General features: G+C 41.1%; 2 protein-coding genes across 3 annotated transcripts in view; one reads left to right on the top strand and one right to left on the bottom strand.

Moving 5' to 3' along the window:
* The window catches only part of CDH12 (cadherin 12), a 721,954-nt gene that overhangs the window by 472,265 nt on the left and 230,099 nt on the right, over positions 1 to 19,590 (bottom strand). For both annotated transcript variants that reach the window (XM_081014754.1, XM_081014753.1), the window contains exon 2: positions 12,572 to 12,649. The gene's annotated coding sequence lies outside the window, so the exon portion shown is untranslated. The remainder of the gene's footprint in view (positions 1 to 12,571; positions 12,650 to 19,590) is intronic.
* The window catches only part of LOC308481973 (tigger transposable element-derived protein 1-like), a 449,404-nt gene that overhangs the window by 221,505 nt on the left and 208,309 nt on the right, over positions 1 to 19,590 (top strand). The gene's annotated exons all lie outside the window — the stretch shown is intronic.

Genomic DNA, 19,590 nt, shown 5'->3' with positions numbered 1-19,590 from the left:
CATAATTATCTTTATACAAGTTCAATTTTTTAGATGTCAAGTGAACCCCTAGGTATTTCACCTTCTTAACCACTGATAAACCTGTCTCTTCTTGAAATTTCTCCTTCTCCATGACTGTTAGATTTTTTTCTAAGACTTTAGTCTTCTGTTTGTTCAGTTTAAATCCGGCTACCTGGCCAAATTGTTGGATTATCTCCAACACCCTTTTCGTACTAGTATCTGGCTCTTGTAAGGTCAATACTAAGTCATCTGCAAAGGCCCTTAACTTGTAATGTTTAGCTCCGACCTGTACCCCTTTAACCTGCTGGTCATTTCTAATCATATTTAGCAACACCTCCAGAACAGAAATGAAAAGCAATGGGGAAATTGGGCACCCCTGTCGTGTTCCTTTTTCTATCTTAAGTTCCTCAGTTATCACATTATTTACAATCAGCTTAGCTTTTTGTTCAGAATATATCGCACGCATACCGTTCTCAAAACCTTGACCTACCCCCATCCCATGAAGATTCTTTTTCATAAAACTCCAAGAAATATTGTCAAAGGCTTTCTCCGCGTCCACAAAGATCAACACTGCTTTGGTGTTTAAGTTCACCTCTAGTAGTTCCAAAATGTCTATTATATTCCTTACATTGTCTGATAAATGCCTTTTTGGGAGAAAGCCTGCTTGGTCCTTGTGAATCTTCTCCATCAACACTCTTTTAAGTCTTTTTGCCAAAATGTCTGCAAAAATTTTATAATCCACATTGAGTAATGATATTGGGCGGTAGTTCTTAAGTTGAGTCTTTTCAGTCTCTGTCTTTGGTATGAGTGTAATATAAGCTTCTTTCCACGACTCTGGTGCCTTTTCCCCCTCTAAAATCTCGTTACAGACTTCCTTTAACGGTTGAACCAACCACTCCTTCAATGCTTTGTAATATCTGGAAGTCAATCCATCTGGTCCTGGAGATTTGCCCAGTTGCATGTCCTGAATGGCACCCTCTATCTCTTGTTCTGTTATTCTCTGGTTTAAATCCACCTTACTTTGATGAGAGATTTTTTGTAATCCATATTTATTAAGGAATTCATCTATGTCCTTTTCATTTTGTGGCCCTTGAGAGTATAGTTTTTTAAAATAGCTCAAAAAACAGTTTCTAATCTCGTTAGGTTTAAATATATTCTTTCCATCCACTTCTAGGCTTGTAACTGTATTTAATTTCTGCCTTTTCTTCAATTGCCAAGCCAGAAGTTTGCCACATTTATCTGCCGATTCAAATGTCTTTTGTTTCATTTGCTTTATCTTCCATTCAATCTCTTGATTCATCAATTCCATATATTGTGTTTGATATAACTTGATCTCTCTCAAAATCTCCTGGGACTTTGGTTTTGATCTTAATTTTTTCTCTCCTTCTTTTATCTTTTCCAAAATCTTTTCCTTCTTCTCATTCTGCTTTCTCTTTTTTATTGAATTTTGTTGAATCAGGAATCCTCGCATCACAGCTTTGCTTGCGTCCCAGATCACTCTTTTTTCCACATCGGCCTTTAGATTTATTTCAAAGTAGTCCTTTAAAGTTTTTTGGGCCTTCATGTGGATCTCCTCATCTCGAAACAGGGTGTCATTCATCCTCCATCTAAATTGACCAGTTGTTGTAAGTTTCATTTCCATCTTCACGGCGTTATGGTCGGAGCAAGTTTTTGGGCAGATTTCTACCTTCTTAATCTTTGGAGCCATCCCACTAGTAATCCAAATTTGATCAATTCTGGTCCAGGTCATCATTGCTTGAGAGAAAAAAGTTCCCTCTCTCTCAAGAGGGTTCCTCGTTCTCCATATGTCTATTAGGTCCATATTTTCAGTCATTTCAAAGAAGGTCTTCGGAAGTCTCCCTTCCTTGGAGATTGTCAGTCTTTGTGCCTTGTCCATATTTGTAGAGACCACACCATTCATATCTCCCATAATTATTACATTGTAATCCAAATAATCCATCAGAGTTTCATGAAGCTTCTTAAAAAATTCCGCCTTACCTTCATTTGGTGCATAAACTCCAACTATTAAAAATTTTTCTCCTTGTACTTGTATTTCAACTGCCAGGTATCTTCCTTGTTCATCTTTAAACATCATTTTTGGGGTCCATTTCTCTTTTACATAAATCACAACTCCTCTTTTCTTGACTTTGTCCGATGAGATAAATTCTTGTCCTAATCTTTTATTTATAAGTAATTTCCTGTGTACCCTGGTTACATGAGTTTCTTGTAAACAAATCAAATCCAATTGTTCTTTTTTCAAAATATGAAACACCTGTCGTCTCTTCAAAGGCATGTTTAGCCCATTGCAATTCCAACTGAGGAATTGCAGGGCCATCTTATTGTTTCTCCGTTACTCCTCCTACTGCTCCAAGTTGTTGCTCTTCCTCTGATGGCGGTGGTTTAAGTCCAAACGATAGGTTCAAAATATCTAACGCTCTCCTTTGTTCTAGAATTGGATCCACCGTTCCCTTCTGTAAGTCCTCGTTATTTCTCTCCAGGAACTTCTCTTTGTCTTGGATTGTCTTTATTTTCACCTTCTTTCCCTTGTAGTTAAAGGACAGTCCTTGTGGAAACTCCCACCTAAAGAGGATGTTGTTCTTCTTCAGCAGGTAGACCAAATCCTTATAGAAGGTTCTCACCTCCAAGATATATTTAGGGATGTCTTTAAAGATTTGTATAGGTGAATTTTCAATTTCCAAGGCCTTTTGGTAATGTAGTTTTAATATTTTGTCTCTTTCTTCCGTGGATCTGAGAGTAATCAGACAATCCCTCGGGGTCTTTCTATTCTGTCTCCTGCCCAATCTAAATGCTGTTATTATCTTAAATTCTTCCTCCTCCAAATCCTCCTGCCAAAAGTCAGCAAATGCTCGTGTTAGGAACTCCACGAGACTGTCCCCTTCACTCTCGGGAATTGATCTTAATTTCAGGTTTCACATTTCACATTTGCTGTGTCAGATATGTTTGCGTGTGGAGGGGTGGGGGTTAGCAATGGCTCTGAAGGCGTCTAGCTGAGCACCCAGTGGCTTTCTATTGAGGAGCAGCAGATAAGTGGCTTTTTAGGCAGGAATCAGAGGCTGCTCTGTTTCAGCACAAGCCAACTCTTGGCTTGGTTAATAGGGTGAGAGCTCTGAAAAACCTGTGGCCCTCCAGAAGTGTCCCTTCAAATTTCACTAGTGCATTACGCCAGTCAACTGCTGAAAGCAAAAGTTAGGTATTCTGTGGGCGTGGATGACGAACATGCAACTCTTCAGGAGGAGGAATAGCAGAGTTACTCTCCTCCTAGAAGTGTAGAAGTTTTGTTCCTGAAAATGGTCCCAGTGTCTTAGCCACTGTATCTTTTAAAAATAGTACTATATCTTTAAAACACGCAAACACACACACAGTCCACACTCATATTTTATGCAATCCATGCTGTTTTTTTTATGCAAGCAAATTGAAATTTCTATGCAGAGGCATGGGATTTGTCAGTTGCTACCTTGCTGCAGCAAAGGGCTGCTCTGAGTTTTCAGATGTGTCAGTCACATCACTTTGATCTGAAGGTAATAGTGTCTTTTAAAGTGAGGCTTTTATTGATTAGCAGAGCAAAACGTGGTTTCTGAAGTTTTCATAAATGTGATTATTGCCAATATGCACCGTTCTACAAAGCTCTTGGTTCCTGCAAAACTGGGTATCTGGGGAATAGCCTCTCATACATGGCTGTTATAAGTCTGAAGCATAACCCTCATTGATAGCATTGATCGTTGATATACCAGATAGTTGTCTTAATAAATATTCTGTTAGAGAGACTGTTGAGTTGCTACTATGCCATAATTGCAATACTCACTTTGAAACAAGTTTGACGCAGCTGAATTAATTTCCCAGAATGAAATACTCTTACATCTCCAAACATGTGAAGTATCTTGCTGGATCAAACCAGTTGCCCATCTAATTCAGCCTCCTGTGCACACAATCAGCAACCAGAAGCCTATGAGAACCTACAAGCAGGATATTAGTGCAACATCATTCTCTCGGTTGTGGTCCCTTCCCCCAGTATGGTTTAACTTGGTGGCCAGGTTATTCTGCTTCTGCTTTGCTTATTGGCATCTTTACCTTGACTAGACTTGGCATCATTTGCCCATGTAGGTCATTGAATATGGCTTCATTTGCCCCTATAGATCAGTACATATGGTTGTGATGATCAGTTATTATTTCTCTTATTACCATCTGGTTAAACCACAGAGCCTAGGACTTGCCAATCAGAAGGTCGGCGGTTTGAATCTCCGCGACGGGGTGAGCTCCCATTGCTCAGTCCCAGCTCCTGCCAACCTAGCAGTTCGAAAGCACGTCAAAATGCAAGTAGATAAATAGGTACCGCTCCAGCGGGAAGGTAAACGGCATTTCCGTGTGCTGCTCTGGTTCACCAGAAGCGGCTTTGTCATGCTGGCCACATGACACGGAAGCTGTACGCCGGCTCCCTCGGCCAATAAAGCAAGATGAGCGCCGCAAGCCCAGAGTTGGCCACGACTGGACCTAATGGTCAGGGGTCCCTTTACATTTTATGTCATCGTATCAGATGTTATTGGCAATTTTTTATGGGCTGCCACAGGCAATAGGGTTAAAGCAATAGGATTCAATGGCCAATTCAGCTTCACCCTTACAGCTCCTGCAGCCTCCAAAAATCGTATCTGGAGGGGCTTTTGTGGGATGATGGAGACTATAGGGATGGGAGAGAATTGGCAAAAAAAACCATAATAATAATAATAAATCCCCTCCAGGGTCCTGCTTGAAGGACAAAAGATGGATACAATGGCACCAGAAGGATAGAACTTCATAAAAGGAAGCAATGCTCAAGAATTTAGCATATAATTACTGAAACTAAATTGAAGTTGAATATCATTTGTGGGGGTTGTAGGTTTTCAGGTCTGAGAAATGCATAGACAGGCTGTTCTGGATAGAGTTACAGATCTTCCTGAAGGGCCAGATGTGTAGTCTTGGGGTACCCCTGAATCCTACTTTTTCACTTAAGTTCCAAGTGCTAACAGACAAATGAGTTTAAGATGGTCTCATAAAGTAAGAGTGACATGGGTGAAAATGTTCCTTCAGGTAACTAACTGGGTTCCAAACTGTTTACAGCTTTATATGTTAGCACCAGCACCTTATGAAGATGAAAGCTTTGCACTATTTCTTCCAACAGTTGAGTGGTGTGTTGAGTTGGTAGCCTGACAGTTGTCTCCCAAGCACAGCACACCAGGACATCACCTGGGTCATCTGCTCCTAAAATTGTCCCTTAGTGCATTGGGGAAGAAAGACAAGAAGAGAAGCTGGCCTGCATCCCATTCTTCCTCTCCCCTTTCACCACCCTTTACTATCAGTGCATGAAAACTGGAAGGGAATGAAGTTTCTAGGTGCACAGAAACACCTTTTTTTTTTTTTAGTCCAATGTGTTTTGAATATCTTCTTTGGGGGCACTCTTAGTCACAGCCAACTTTGGCTCTTTTGGCTGAAGCCAGCACATTCTGCTCCCCATCCTATGAAGAGGGACTGGGTAATGACCTTGTTAACATTTTCAGGGGGAAAATATAAGCACAAAATAATATTGCTAAGAGTACAGGGAATTGGTTTTCAAAATAACTCAGGTATAGCCACCCCTGGAACAATCTTTCATAAACCGCTCATAAGTGATTTGAAGCTTTTCTGACTTCAAACTCTTATTGTTTGCTGAATAACTGGAAGGGGCGGAAAGGCAGACAATAAGAAGTGTCAGGATCTGTTTGAAGACTTACTTAGCTGTCGGTTTTGCTACTTCTCTGTATTAGATTTGTGTCAAATCTTGTTAAATGTTAACACTATGATTTCATATGCTTTTGTTATAAGGCAATTTGGCTTGAATTACATCAGCCCCGATGAGGAACATGAAGAATGTAACCCCAATGAGAACATGGTTAGAAATGCAACAGAATGATTTGAATATGCTTTCACAACAGTTGACTCAAAGTAAAGGTGAAGGCTGAAACCTTTATGAAGTCTGCCACACGATCTTACCATCTAAGGGATAATGATGGATCCTTAGTTGGGGCAGATAGTTACATCTTCCTGCACATCAAAACTAATTAATTTAATCAGTGAGTGACAATTGTAATCCACGGGGTTGAGAACTGAGAGTACACATTAAATTTGCTGTGTTGTTGTAATACAGAATGCAATACAAAAGATGGCATTTCCAGAAACCCAAAGTGGAGGTGAATAGAGTGAAGGTAGAGAGGTTTATTGCCTTGCAGTGGGATAACAAATATAACTCATTAAGCACAATAAGAAAGTGAGAGGACAAGGTGCAGAGCTGCTGTCATAGCTCATTTCCCCATCCCCATCCCACCGGTTTCTACATAGTAGTCTTCCTCTGGTTGCATTTTTATTGTGATAATATTTTCCCCATTTTTAGCCTGTCTGGTGCTATTGTTCACTCCAGCGTTGTCTACCCCAGTGACATTCCCAATCCCTAACCTGGTTAGTGCTTCTTCTTATTGCATTATGTACAAAGGAGATTCCATGGTCAACATAATGGTGTTATATAGCCAATCAGAATTGGTTATGTGCTAACAAGGACAAATTCAGAGTAAGGGCAATATAGGCAGTCATTTTTAAAGCAATTAATACTTTCAACAGTTTTAGAAGCAAGCCATTCCTTTGTGGCTGTTATGACTGAAAAGTATAGTGGAGATGACCAGAAGTCTCTCGAGGGATGGTGAGCCAACCTCTCTTTCCTTTTGATGCCAATGACCCTAGGAGCATATTGTAATATCAGCACACATCTCAATGGCAATAATGACAAATGGTATTTTTAAAAAGACCATTTTATTAAATATTATCTCATCCCGAATAGGATTAAATTCTCTTCAAATTTTCACAAATGAAGTGGTGAAGCTATTCTTGGACTGTACCATTTCAGATTGCAGCTGAGGGGGTGTAGCATTGTTGCATATTTCTTTATAAGAAACAAATCCTGCACATCCGAAAGTAATATACCTCAGACAAGGCTATGCTTGACTATGTTCAGGGCAGTTGTGTTTGTTAGTTTTTAATACAGAACACTCCATCATGTGATGGGCAGACCTTTATTTTGAAGTAGCTCAGGAATAGTCCTGGTTATGTCTCTTGAGGAGGTTTACTTATTAGTTAAGGATATTTTGTTCTCAGGGACTAACTGCATTTTCTGGTGCACAATTTCAAGCCAAGTTTGAATTTCAAAGATATTTATTTTAATCTAATTCTCCTTTTCCAATACAGAGAAAGATGAAAGTAGTTGTCCCCAACTGTATCACGGAAAGAATTGGGTGCAAGTATAGATCTTTGACCCCGTATCTAAGCACTTTCTCAAACACACATTTAAAAACAATATGCTCACTCACTCAGGGTGCCATTTAATTTTGATTATAGCTTTTTAGGAACCCTTTTGGCTAATAGGAACTGAGTTGAAGCTTCCATTACATTTCACATACCCAATGACATCAGATAGTGATCAGATGGGCTTGTTGACTTTTATGCGGCACAAAAAGGAAGAGACAGTGAAATATTATTAGCTGGAGCCTGTCTCACAAGACATATGGTGATTTGCATAAACTCATATTTGCTCAACTGAGTATTGACTTATGCAGTATAGTTTTACTCTGTTCTCCTGCCTGAATTTCCAGTAGTGAAATCTGGAAGGCTTCCATCTTGGAAGCTGAAATGACTGCACCACGCCGAGCTTAGGGTTTGGTCCCAACTGTTTCTCAAGTGCTGGATAGGAGAAAAGAAATTATTGATAAAACATTGGGAAATGGTTTGTTCCGTAACAAGGAACTTCAGACTCCACATTTGCCATTGTTCCAAATGTAAAGATTGGCCTTTTCTTCCCTGTTGAAGGAAAAGCCTGCACCACACAGAGGCTTTCGTATTGCCCACATTAGTGGCCCCTAATCACAACATTTTTAAATCTAAAATGAAGAGCTGTTTACATTAAGGTGCCTTAAGTTGCTTGCACCTGTGGATGGAATTCCTCTGCTGCTGGAATTTGGCCAGCAAGACAGCTGCTACAGCTTTCAGTGAGTTGGGGACTGATCCTGTTTTGAGACTAATGCTGACAGCCTGTGTGCATAGGTGGTTCCCACTGGCTCGACTTGTAAAACAAAACAAGTTATTTAAGGTCACCACTTAAGGTCACCACTTTAAAACACTCAGTCCTATCTGGAGTTAGCTCTGTCTAGCTAAAATCATTTCAGTGATTTTAGGTTTGCCTAGCTCCAACAAGTCACTGAAGGAAACTGAAATTACAAAACCCTTAGACTTCCTGGCAATCAGAGCCTCCAAGAGACATAAATATGGAAGTGTAGGTGGGTTCCCACGAGGCAAGACACAGCAAGAACAGCAAGAACCTTTACTGAACTACGTAACTGGGAAACAGGGGCAAAGCAACTGCTTATATGCATTCCTGAAAGCCTGGGCCACTCCCATAACCAACATGATTTGCTGTCTAAACTTCCAAGCTGTGAATCACGACTCAGAGTTTAAGGGCCAATGGCAGAGGCCCAAATCCTGAAATGTTCTGTGATTGGACATCATGTATCAAATCAAAACACAGGAGCTCAGAATCCTTAGTCCAGACTCAAGCTCAGGAAAACACAGACCACTGTATACATAAGAAATATTATTATGAAAACTTCCTCAGTGACTCTGTGTTTAAGCAGATTCAGACAATTAGCCTGCTCCTCCCACCAGGTGGTGGTTATTGTCAATGCATGGTTAAACAAATATGACACTCATTTCTCATTATTTATTTTTATGGTTAGTTAACCTTTTCTGAACCACTCACGGCTCTGGCTACGGTGCAGAGTCAGGCTTACACTTCTGCATATGACTCCAGAGCTGTGCTGCATACTGCCTGCCCTCTTCAAGAGGGACAAGACACAACTGACCCCAAAGAGCAGCTTTGGAATGGTAAGAACTCTGGACTAGACTTGTGGCATGCAGAAGGGACTCCTCCAACAGCATGAGTTTTAAAGGCTACAAGGTTACAGTTGATTCATTGCCACAGTGGCTGGGTAAGATGGCATGAGCTTGACTGTACAGATAGAATCACATTCCTTCCACTCATACTTGCATTTGTACATGCAAGACAAGCCTGGAATCTGTTAGTAAGCACATGTTTTGGAACCACCAAACCAGTCTGTTTAGCACTTGCTCTCTTACGAAATGAGCGTAGTTTTGACCCACTGCTTTTCCCAGGGAAACTTGCCATTTCCTGCTAAATCAGAGCAAACATCAATCCACAGAAAAACCCATTGACATCTGCTCTGATTCAGTGGTAAATAGTGGGTTTTCCCAGAGGAAAGCAGTTGGACGAATGGAAGTGTGGGCAAGCCCATGACCAGATCTCCTTTACACATAAACTGGGCAGTCCCACTTGCCCTTTGGTTGTTCAGGTCCCCCCCTGCTTTTGCCCTTTCAAAGCATGCTGAGCATAACTGATGCAATAATAATAATAATAATAATAATAATAATAATAATAATAATAATTTATTATTTATACCCCACCCATCTGGCTGGGCTTCCCCAGCCACTCTGGGCGGCTTCCAAAAAAGAGAGAGAATAAAATACTGTAATACATCAAACATTAAAAGCTTCCCTAAATAGGGCTGCCTTCAGATGTCTTCTAAAAGTCTGGAAGTTGTTGTTCTCTTTGACATCTGGTGGGAGGGCGTTCCACAGGGCGGGCACCACTACCGAGAAGGCCTTCTGCCTGGTTCCCTGTAACTTGGCTTCTCGCAGTGAGGGAACTGCCAGAAGGCCCTCGGTGCTGGACCTCAGTGTCCAAGTGATGCAAAGCACTTAAGGAGACACAGTATACAAAATACCTTTAGAGAAGAAGCTTTGGACACAATCTGATGTGGAAGTACTGTAACAGAGAAACATGGAGTACTATGGTGCCTTGGTGACACGATTAAATCCTATGAAATGTGGAAGGTAACTCAGAGCTGGATACATGGCTGCCTTTCTTCTTTCTTCTTTAGGTGGCTGTCCAATTACCTTCACTTCTAGCTTTAAAGTCCCCTAATTTAGTGTTAAAGTAATACATTTTCAATTGGGTTCCTCCCCCCCCCTTTTCCCTCCCTTCCCCAACAGGCATGCATCATTGTTAATTGAGGGAATCGTTTTTTAAAGAAGAAGAGAAAAAAAGAAAGAAAAGCAAGTGAGGAAAAAAAGCTCAACACCTTTTATCCCCAAACAAAGATTACATGCACAGCAAGTTGTAATCCTTGGCTTTGCAGTATTGCTTTACAGGGTTAAGAAGATAAATGTTCATTGCTTTTAATCCTCCCCATGATTTATGAGTCTCTGGGTGTCCTCACCCCCCCCCCACCCTGAGCATCTACAGCTGTGTGCTGGTTCTGCCTGCTGTTTAAATTACAGAGACATCTATAAAGCAAATAGGGGATTGTTGTCCTACAACAGGGCAGCTTCTTCATGCCTCCCAACGCATTCCTCTGATCGTAAGGAAGCGATTTCTCTGCATGAGTATTGCATTTTATGTTTGACGGGATGGGGGAAGATTATCTCAAGAGTGGGTGGCAATATGATGCCCTGGATGATCACTTGTCATGCTAACTTGAAAGGAACATGACTGGGACAACAGCTGCACAAGCTGAAGGAAAACTCAGCTGAAACCGCCCAACTTCTATTGTTCCGGAACCCACTCTGCATTTTCAGCTACTGACAGGATAATTAAAGGCTAAGCGAGATTGGCCTGATGTAAAGGAACACACCAACACATACCAGCTCTTAATCATACAATCTTATTCTGTATTAGAAATGCTATCCATTCACACTCAGTTTTCTGCTGGTCCCACAGAAAGCAACATCAGGAAGAACAGTGCCAGGTTTAGGGCAGAGTGAGTGAATCCCCCTGCACAGGGTGCTGAGCCAAGGGATCGCAAAATAGTGCACTTGGGAGCATGCACAGAACAGAAGGTAAGAAAGGGGAAGATGCTTTAACATAGTGTTTCTCAACCTTTTTTCTGACAGTGGCCCCCTTCCGACCTTGCTTCCTTCCTGTGTCCCCCCTATAATGTGGAGTTCTATCCTCAATACCCCTTACAATATAGGGTTTCTTATCAAATAGTGTGGAGTTTCATCCATGGCCTCCCTTGCAGGACTGGGGTGATCCCTTCCTTCACTGTCCCCTTAACAGATCCAATAACAACAATAACTCACAGTTAGGACCATTGCCACGGCACAAATGTCGGCAGTACCTGTTCTAAAGCACCCTTCTATCTGCAGACTTTAAAGGAAGAATGGAAGGAATGCTGTCAACAGCTCCCGTGACCCAGCATCAAAAGCACACAAAAACATGCAGGCAAAACTCATTGTACAGTTGGATTCTGTAAGGAACAATTCAAGGAGAAAAGCAGCACACGGCTAATAAACAGGGGGAAGCCAATGACTGTCTTTCACTCCCTCGGAAACTCAGAGGTACGCTTCTGAAGTGAGATGCATCCCATTTGACAAAAGCAGTGCCTTATAATTATGACAGGAAATGTACCATGAAAGAGCTCCGAGGAGAGGGCCATAGCTCAGTGGTAGAGTGCATGCTTTGCATCTGCAAGTTCCTTACTTCAGCCCCTGCCTTCTCCATTTAAAAGGTTCTCTGGCAGCAAGGCCAGGAAAGATCACTGTCTGAGAATTCAGAAAGCCATTGCCAGTCACAAGGCAGCACGAGGCTAAATGAACCCATTGGTCTGATTCAGTGGTAGACAGTGCTGATGTTTATAAAGGAATTTGTGTCCTTTCAGAAATATAAACACCCTGTAAAAGGACGTTCATTTCCTCCAGGCTATATATATATATACCTGAAGAAAACACACTGAACAGAGACATATTTACACCTGTTTCAAAAGGAACCAATCACTCGCATGGCTCTGCTGTAGTGTTCCTACTCTATACATACTTCTTGAGTTGAGACAGACATTTACACACATTTATCACATCCTTTGTGCCATGGTAACCTCTGGAGCATGTGTATCTGGCGTCAGGTTTATGACATTTTGTGAGAAGCAGTACAAGCATATGAATATATGACACACTAATGCACACATAAACTAGGAGCAGAAAGGATAACACACATTGGGCAAAAATACCAGGTGTGTTGGTGACTCTCACAAAATAGCCTTTGCATTGTGCATTGAATACATGGTCAATCCATGGAATCCCATCTCCAGGCCAGTGGCATTCTGGCATCCATTGCTATTTTAGAGGATATTGGGAAAATTCATTTTCAATATAAATATTAAATATTAAATAAATATTATTTAAAGAGAAAGGTCAGGATCCAAAGCAGCATGGATCAAGGCCCATGTCCTATCCCATGCTACTTGTCAATTGCCTTTGAAATGGAGACATTTCAAAAATATTTGTGATGTGGCATAAGGTGAGGGACCTGCCGTTGAACAGTTGCGGGGGTGTGCTGTAACATCTAACCAAGTGAGCACAAACCTTTGGAAACACCAAACAGAAGTGTCTACAGGCCAGCTGATATTTTTAAAAACCCTTTGTTTCCTACCTGCAAAAGTGATTTCACACCCAAGGTCTCAGCAGTACAGTTTTAACTCCTCACTCGACCACAGTTGGTAAGGTTGATCTGCCAAAACAAATGCAAAAGAACTTATTAAAAACGGGAATAAAAAGTTAGCAATCTCCATTATTTCCATGGTGTACAGCCCCGTGACCTGCATTCTGTGTTGGATTTGTCCACCCTTATGTATCTTTCACGTATCCTTTTAGCATTCCTCTTCCTAAAATGTTTCACTTACACCAGAATGTTTCCTGCCCCTGCTCATCTTCCTCAGATCTGGCTTTAGGAGAACATCTGTTTAGCAACTAAAGACGTATGTGTGACGTTAACATACGAGAGTGCTGGAGGTGAAATAGTTAAACAGGTTACCCAATCAGAACCCAGGGGGGTGGAGTCAGAGGGACTATAAAACCAGCTCTGGGAGGGGCAAAGGGGGGAGTTCGTTGGGAGTGAATTGGGATAGAGTCTGTGGGTAGGTTGAGTTAGTGTAGCGAAAAAAGCTGAGTCAGGAACAGGTAGGGGCTAGGAAGACAAGTAAATATCTAAGAGGTGGTTTAGTGAGTGAGAGCAGGTAGCGGAAGTTATAGGTCTGGATAGGCACCCCATGACTGTAATTGACTGATACAGTTTATGAAACCACATGCTTGTTAAACTAGAATAAATAAATAGAAGTTTATGTTCCAATTTAACCCTGACTGGACTCAGTATTGTACCAGGTAGGGCCTGGGTGGTGGCAGCGAGAAATAAAGTGGTGGCACAGGGATCAATAGATGGTGAAACGTCCGGGGACCCTGTGTGATCACCACAGTATGTACTCATCAATCCTGTTCTAAACAGAATTTGGGCCATTCTTAATAAGATTTTGCCTTCTTTGAAATTTCTTCATACTTCCTTCAGAATTGTTACATGTTCTTTGTTATGTATGAAGGCACTGCTAGGCCTTGATGCCTCCTTGAGCTGAGGAGACTCATCTAGTTGACGAGAGACTAGAAGGATTCTAAAATGCTCCAATGGTAATGTTGGTGACTGGCAGGCAGCCAATCCCTGCTGAAATAGGGCCAGCGTTATAATTGGCTAATTGCATCTTAAAGGTGACCTATCACAGGTGGTGGTGGGGTATTGCCTGGGCCAGTTTAAGGTATATATTCTGGGCCAAGTGCCCAATCATTCAATCTCATGGTACCCTCCCTTCAGATGTCAAGGAGATAAAGATCTACATAACTTTTAGAAGACATCTGAAGGCAGCCCTGTATTGGGATTTTTAAAAATGTTTAATTTTACTATGTTTTATATATGTTGTAAGCTGCCCACAGTAGCTGGGGTATAAATAATATCCCCACCCCTTGTTGCTGTAAGGAAACCATTTGAGCTTCATCTTGGTGCTCAGCTAGAAAAGAGAAAAAGAGAAAAAGCTATTTACAGTGGTACCTCAAGTTACAAACACCTCAGGTTACAAATACCTTCAGGTTACAAATTCCGCTAACCTGGAAGAGTTACCTTGAGTTGAGAACTTTCCCCCAGGACGAGAATGGAAAGTGTGTGCCGGCGGCGGCGCAGCAGAAGCAAGAGGTCCCATTAGCGAAAGCACGCCTCTAACTAAGAACAGTTTCAGGTTAAGAACAGACATCTGGAACAAATTAAGTTCGTAACTGTGCCACCAGGTGGTGAAGTGGAGTCCCCTTTTTCTCTACCTGTTTTCCCTGTTTAAATTAACAACGCTTTAAACTGAAATGCTTCTTTCATATGTCTAGATCCAGCCTTGGCCTCGAGTCATGATTGAACCCACCAACACTTCATACTTTGCCTGAGAAGGTTCCTCCAAAGTCCTCCGAGATGTTATTCTTTGTTCATTTCTTTAAAAAGCGTACTATAAAAAGTCATGGCTGCATATTTCCTCTGGTTCTTAAAGAACATTGTACAGGGAACTAAGTAGTGCAACCACTGAAAATTCATGCAATAGAATGGAACATGCTTTACACTCCTATCTTCCCAGAACCTGTGAGGTGCTTCTAGATATGGGACAGTGCCAAAAAGTGGTATTACCATACAAGCAGCAGTAATCTCTTGGTGTTTTCAGATGTTTTAAGTCAACTGTTTTTCATTTACGGCATGTTAAAGAAATAAGCATGCAATGAATGGTATTATGGCTAGCCCTATAATGACCTTCTCAGACTGGAATCACATGCTGAAATCGGAAGGCTACTTTGGACTAACATATGTCAGGGAAGTTACATGAAAAATAATGCAGTCAGAGCCCTTATATTTTTCTCAAGTTAATAGAAAAGCCATGCAGACACTTCATTTTAGTGAGGATAACTGCACCGAATGTCACTTAACTGAATACCCCTTAAAAATTTGAGGTGAGTTTGAAGATGCTTGGTTCAAGCAACTGACGAATTTCAAAGTAGAGGAAGTTCCAAAAATACTAGAAAAAAATATCAGGGGTGTTCATCATGTTGTTTTTGTAGATGGTTGTAGCAACCTCAAGAGAAATCTTTTTTAGGCTAGGTTTACAATAATTTTATAATTAAGGGTCTAAGTTCAAACTACATTGAACCGTATGAGATTATTTGCACTGGCTCTCCTATTCTCTGATCGTATTTGCCCACAAATGCCTTGATTAATAACAATTTTCAGAAATCCCAACTTTGTGTCCTTTTGAATGGCTTATTATTATTATTATTATTACCAATAACAAGGACATATTTTCAAGGAGTACCATCTCCCTACCCCCCAGATGGGTTGTCCACAGTGATTTGTAGGTGTAAACACTTGCTGAAGAGGAAATCTACAGATATTTCTAACATGGGAATACGGCAGGTTAGTAAATATTTATTGAGTAACATCTAGCCACAGAAGTGCAACAGTGAATGAGTAATATCATTCATGGTTTATCTTTCACTACTATTTGATACAATGTCAGCATATGAGGCCTGTTTTATAGGACTGTTAATAGTATAAAAAGCAGGCTACAAAAACAGATTAGGAACAATAGCAATTCAGCAGCAGTATGCACAACAAATACTAAATGCTCAGCATTTTGCTTGGAAAAGGTGATTTCGGCTAATATGTGCATTTAAAAAGAACACTCATGAAATCTTGCCTTAGGAGGTTACTGTAATTTCCCCATGCTTAGTTCCAAATATAACTGCATTCAGTCACAAATTTACTTATTTTTAAAGACCCAGACTGAGAGAAAAGACACAGTTTTGTTCATAATAAGATATGCAGTTGTCACAGTGTTGCTATCAACAGAAGAGACCTAGGCTGGATCTAGAAACATCAAAGAAGCAATTCAGTTAAACGTGGACTACACTATGTGTTGAAAACCCATAAACTGCTGTGAGGGCAACAGTCTGATCCTGCTGCTCCCTAGCAATCAATATTCAGAGTGTCTCTGATCCTGGAGGTAGCATATAACTATAGTCACTGATCATCTTATTTTCCATGAATATCTGTAGATGGGATCATCTTAATAGATGGTTCGGGTTGCGGGCAGGGTCTCAACCTGGTTCCCCCCACCCTGGCGTGGGTGGAGCTATTGCACGCACGCCGAGGTGGCACCACAATTACCCAGGGCTATTGCCCAAACATTTCAAAGGGTGATAGTATGGGAAATATAAAAGCAGCAGCACGACGTGTGCTTTGCGTTGTAGCCACATGGGCAAAGTCTCAATGAATCTGTCTGATCACTGGTATGTGACTTCATGGCTAATTCTTCAGATTTGAAGTCCATATTGTGATATCAGTTTCATAATTTTTGACCTGGTAATATATCACAAATTATGATGTGTGCTAGGGTTGGGTGATATATTGTCAATATACAGTGGTACTCTGGTTACGAACTTAATTCGTCCCAGAGGTCCATTCTTAACCTGAAACGGTTCTTAGCCTGAGGTACCACTTTAGATAATGGGGCCTCCTACTGCCGCCATGCGATTTCTGTTCTCATCCTGAGGTAAAGTTCTTTACCGGAGGTACTACTTCCGGGTTAGGGAGTCCCAAAGTGTTTGTAACCCGAGGTGTATGTAACCCAAGGTACCACTGTACTGTGAATCAGGATGCATGTGTGTGTGCATGCGCACCATGCAAAAATCACAATGCAGGAAAAACTGTGAAGCCAGCCAATGCCTCTACATAACTCCATCCTTATTGCAGACATTCTGATATATCCGTAAATCATGATGTTGAGCTGGTGATATACCACAATACTGAAAACCAGATATTGCTCAGCCCTAATCACTCCCTCTCTTCTCAACAAATGATCAGTCTGGGGGTGGCAACCCCAACTTATAAGGATGCTACTCTGGAATGGCAACTCCATGCCTAGCATGCTGCTACTATATTGAACATTCATTGGCCATACATTTCATGCAGGCTCTTACATGCCACATGAAACAAATCGAACAATGTTGTGCTCCAGATTGCCATAGAATTATCAAACCATAGAATTGGAAGGGACCCTGAGGATCATCTTGTCCAGCTGTTTTTGGACTACAACTCCCATCATCCCTAGATAGCAGGACCAGTGGTCAGGGATGATGGGAATTGTGGTCCCCAAAAAAACTTGAGACCCAGTGATCCAGTCCAAACCAGGAATAAACCATTGTCCCATATGGGGATTGAACCTACTACCTTGGGGTTATCAGCACCATGCTCTAAGCAGCTGAGCTATCCATTGTCTGAGTACTTTCCTTGCATTAAACATGAAGGCTTCCACTTGAAATGAAGAGTGACAATATGTTTAAACTGGGTTCTTATTGTGGCATTCATCTCCTACATTAATGCTGGAACATTCTTGCTATTTTTGACTACTGTTAGCATGCAGCACAGGACCCCTTCTGATTCCTACTTGGCAACTTGAGTGGCTTCCTATTGTTATTGACTTCAAAGAAATAGAAACGATTTGTAATGTCATGTAAGGGCAATGTTTGCATACTGCAGAATGGATCAATTCATTAACTGGCTTTTTCTTTATTCCATTTGCAGCTGGGTTATTTGCTTCGTAGAGAAGAATAAAATGTATACAAAAAAAATGGACTTTTAAAAACCATTTCAAGGCAGCGTGCCTTGAATCTACAGAAAACTCAAGATTATAAAAGAAACTGTGAGTGATGTTGTGTTTGTTAATTCATCAATAATGATAATATGAAAGAAAGCTCTCTGAAAGAAATGATCTAGAATATACACTGGAGCAATCCAAGTTTATCAGAACAATTCTCAAACACAGTGCATAATGGATGTATTGCTGTCAAATGAACACAGGAATTCTAAATCTTAAACTTTTGTATTTTGTCTTCCTCGATTTGTAATATAACATTAAAAGTGAGCATGTAGAGTTATTGCTGGATATGTAACACATTAGTACATATCTGTGGTCTGGTGTTTCTAAACTGGGGGGAAACGGTAAAAAAAAATTGGAAAACCTTTTGGAATGCTCCTCGGTTCAATTTAATACAAATACAGCAGGCAGACATCACTTAGGACAGAGCATAAAGCAACATTTTGCACAAAGTCACATTTGGCAAAATTTGAATTTGACTATTAGAGTTGCAAATCTTTTCAGCCTTTGCCTTTGAAGCTTCCCTAGGTCTTTTTGGTAACTGTGACATGCCTGGGGGATGTTGCGAGTCCTTTCTGCTCTCTTCTCACCCTGGCACCCCATAGTGTCACTAGGTGAATGGAATTATGCTGTAATCCTGTACCCATTTACCTGAGAGTATGCCCCATTGAACTCAATGACACCTACTTCTAAACATACACAATTAAGGTTACGTTGTTAACGTAAGTTGTCTCAGTACCCCAGGTTTACCTTCAGGGCTAAAGGTAAAGGGACCCCTGACTGTTAGGTCCAGTTGCGGATGATTCTGGGGTTGCGGCGCTCATCTCGCTTTATTGGCCGAGGGAGCCGACACAGAGCTTCTGGGTCATGTGTCCAGCATGACTAAGCCGCTTCTGGCGAACCAGAGCAGCACACGGAAACGCTGTTTACCTTCCTGCCGGAGCGGTACCTATTTATCTACTTGCACTTTGACGTGCTTTCGAACTGCTAGGTTGGCAGGAGCAGGGACCCAGCAATAGGAGCTCACCCCGTCGTGGGGATTTGAACCGCCAACCTTCTGATTGGCAAGCTCTAGGCTCTGTGGTTTAACCCACAGCGCCACCCGTGTCCCTACCTTCAGGGCTAAACCCACCTAAAAACACTTCAACAGTCAACAATCCTGCTGCTCTAACTGCTTACCATGATACAGCTGTGCTGCTTTCTATTTTCCATCTGCCCAGTTCCTTAGTGTCAGACAACAAACCCATGCAAAAGAGTGAGCACATGAGAAAGTGAAGTTAGAAGGAAATTTGAGGCCATTGGTACAACCCTAAGGAAGTGCACAGAAATCAAGTTTCCTGTACCCTATTCCTTATCATCTGTGACACCCCAAAATCTCTCCAGTGGGTTTTCTGGGGGTTTCTGTGGGAGGGGAGAATAACCCAAAATCGGGGTGCTTGAAGAAGTCAATATTTGTGTGATCTATTGTGAAATGACCTGATCTTCACCTCCTTGCCCAATGTGTGCATTGAAATTTAGCAATCCACTTGATTTTTCATTTCCCAAATGTTTGATGCAGTCCTCAGCTTAGACAAAACTTAACCTACATACAAATGTTGTTTCTACTTTGTTGCAAACCTCTGCATGGTTTGTTCTTTTTAGTCGCAAAATAATGCAGAAATTAGATGGCAAGTTTTAGCAATTCGTAGTATTGGGATGGCAAGACACAATTTACTGAGTGTCACAGAAAGTGAATCATGCTCTTAATATACATAAAATTTAAATGCTCTTCAGATATAGAAAATAAAATAGCCAGTTGTTAGCTGATTCTATGAATATTAGTATTAAAAAATATGTAAAGCACTACCATCACCTGTAATCAGCCCATAACTGAGCCTTTCATTAATATAAATTGTGTATTCCTGCTGCTAATAGACCCAAGTAAAATTCACTTATTGGAAATGGC

The sequence above is a fragment of the Podarcis pityusensis genome (assembly GCF_964106645.2).
Source record: "Podarcis pityusensis genome assembly, chromosome: 7".
Taxonomy (NCBI): domain Eukaryota; kingdom Metazoa; phylum Chordata; class Lepidosauria; order Squamata; family Lacertidae; genus Podarcis; species Podarcis pityusensis.
This window is presented reverse-complemented; position numbering and strand designations above follow the sequence as displayed.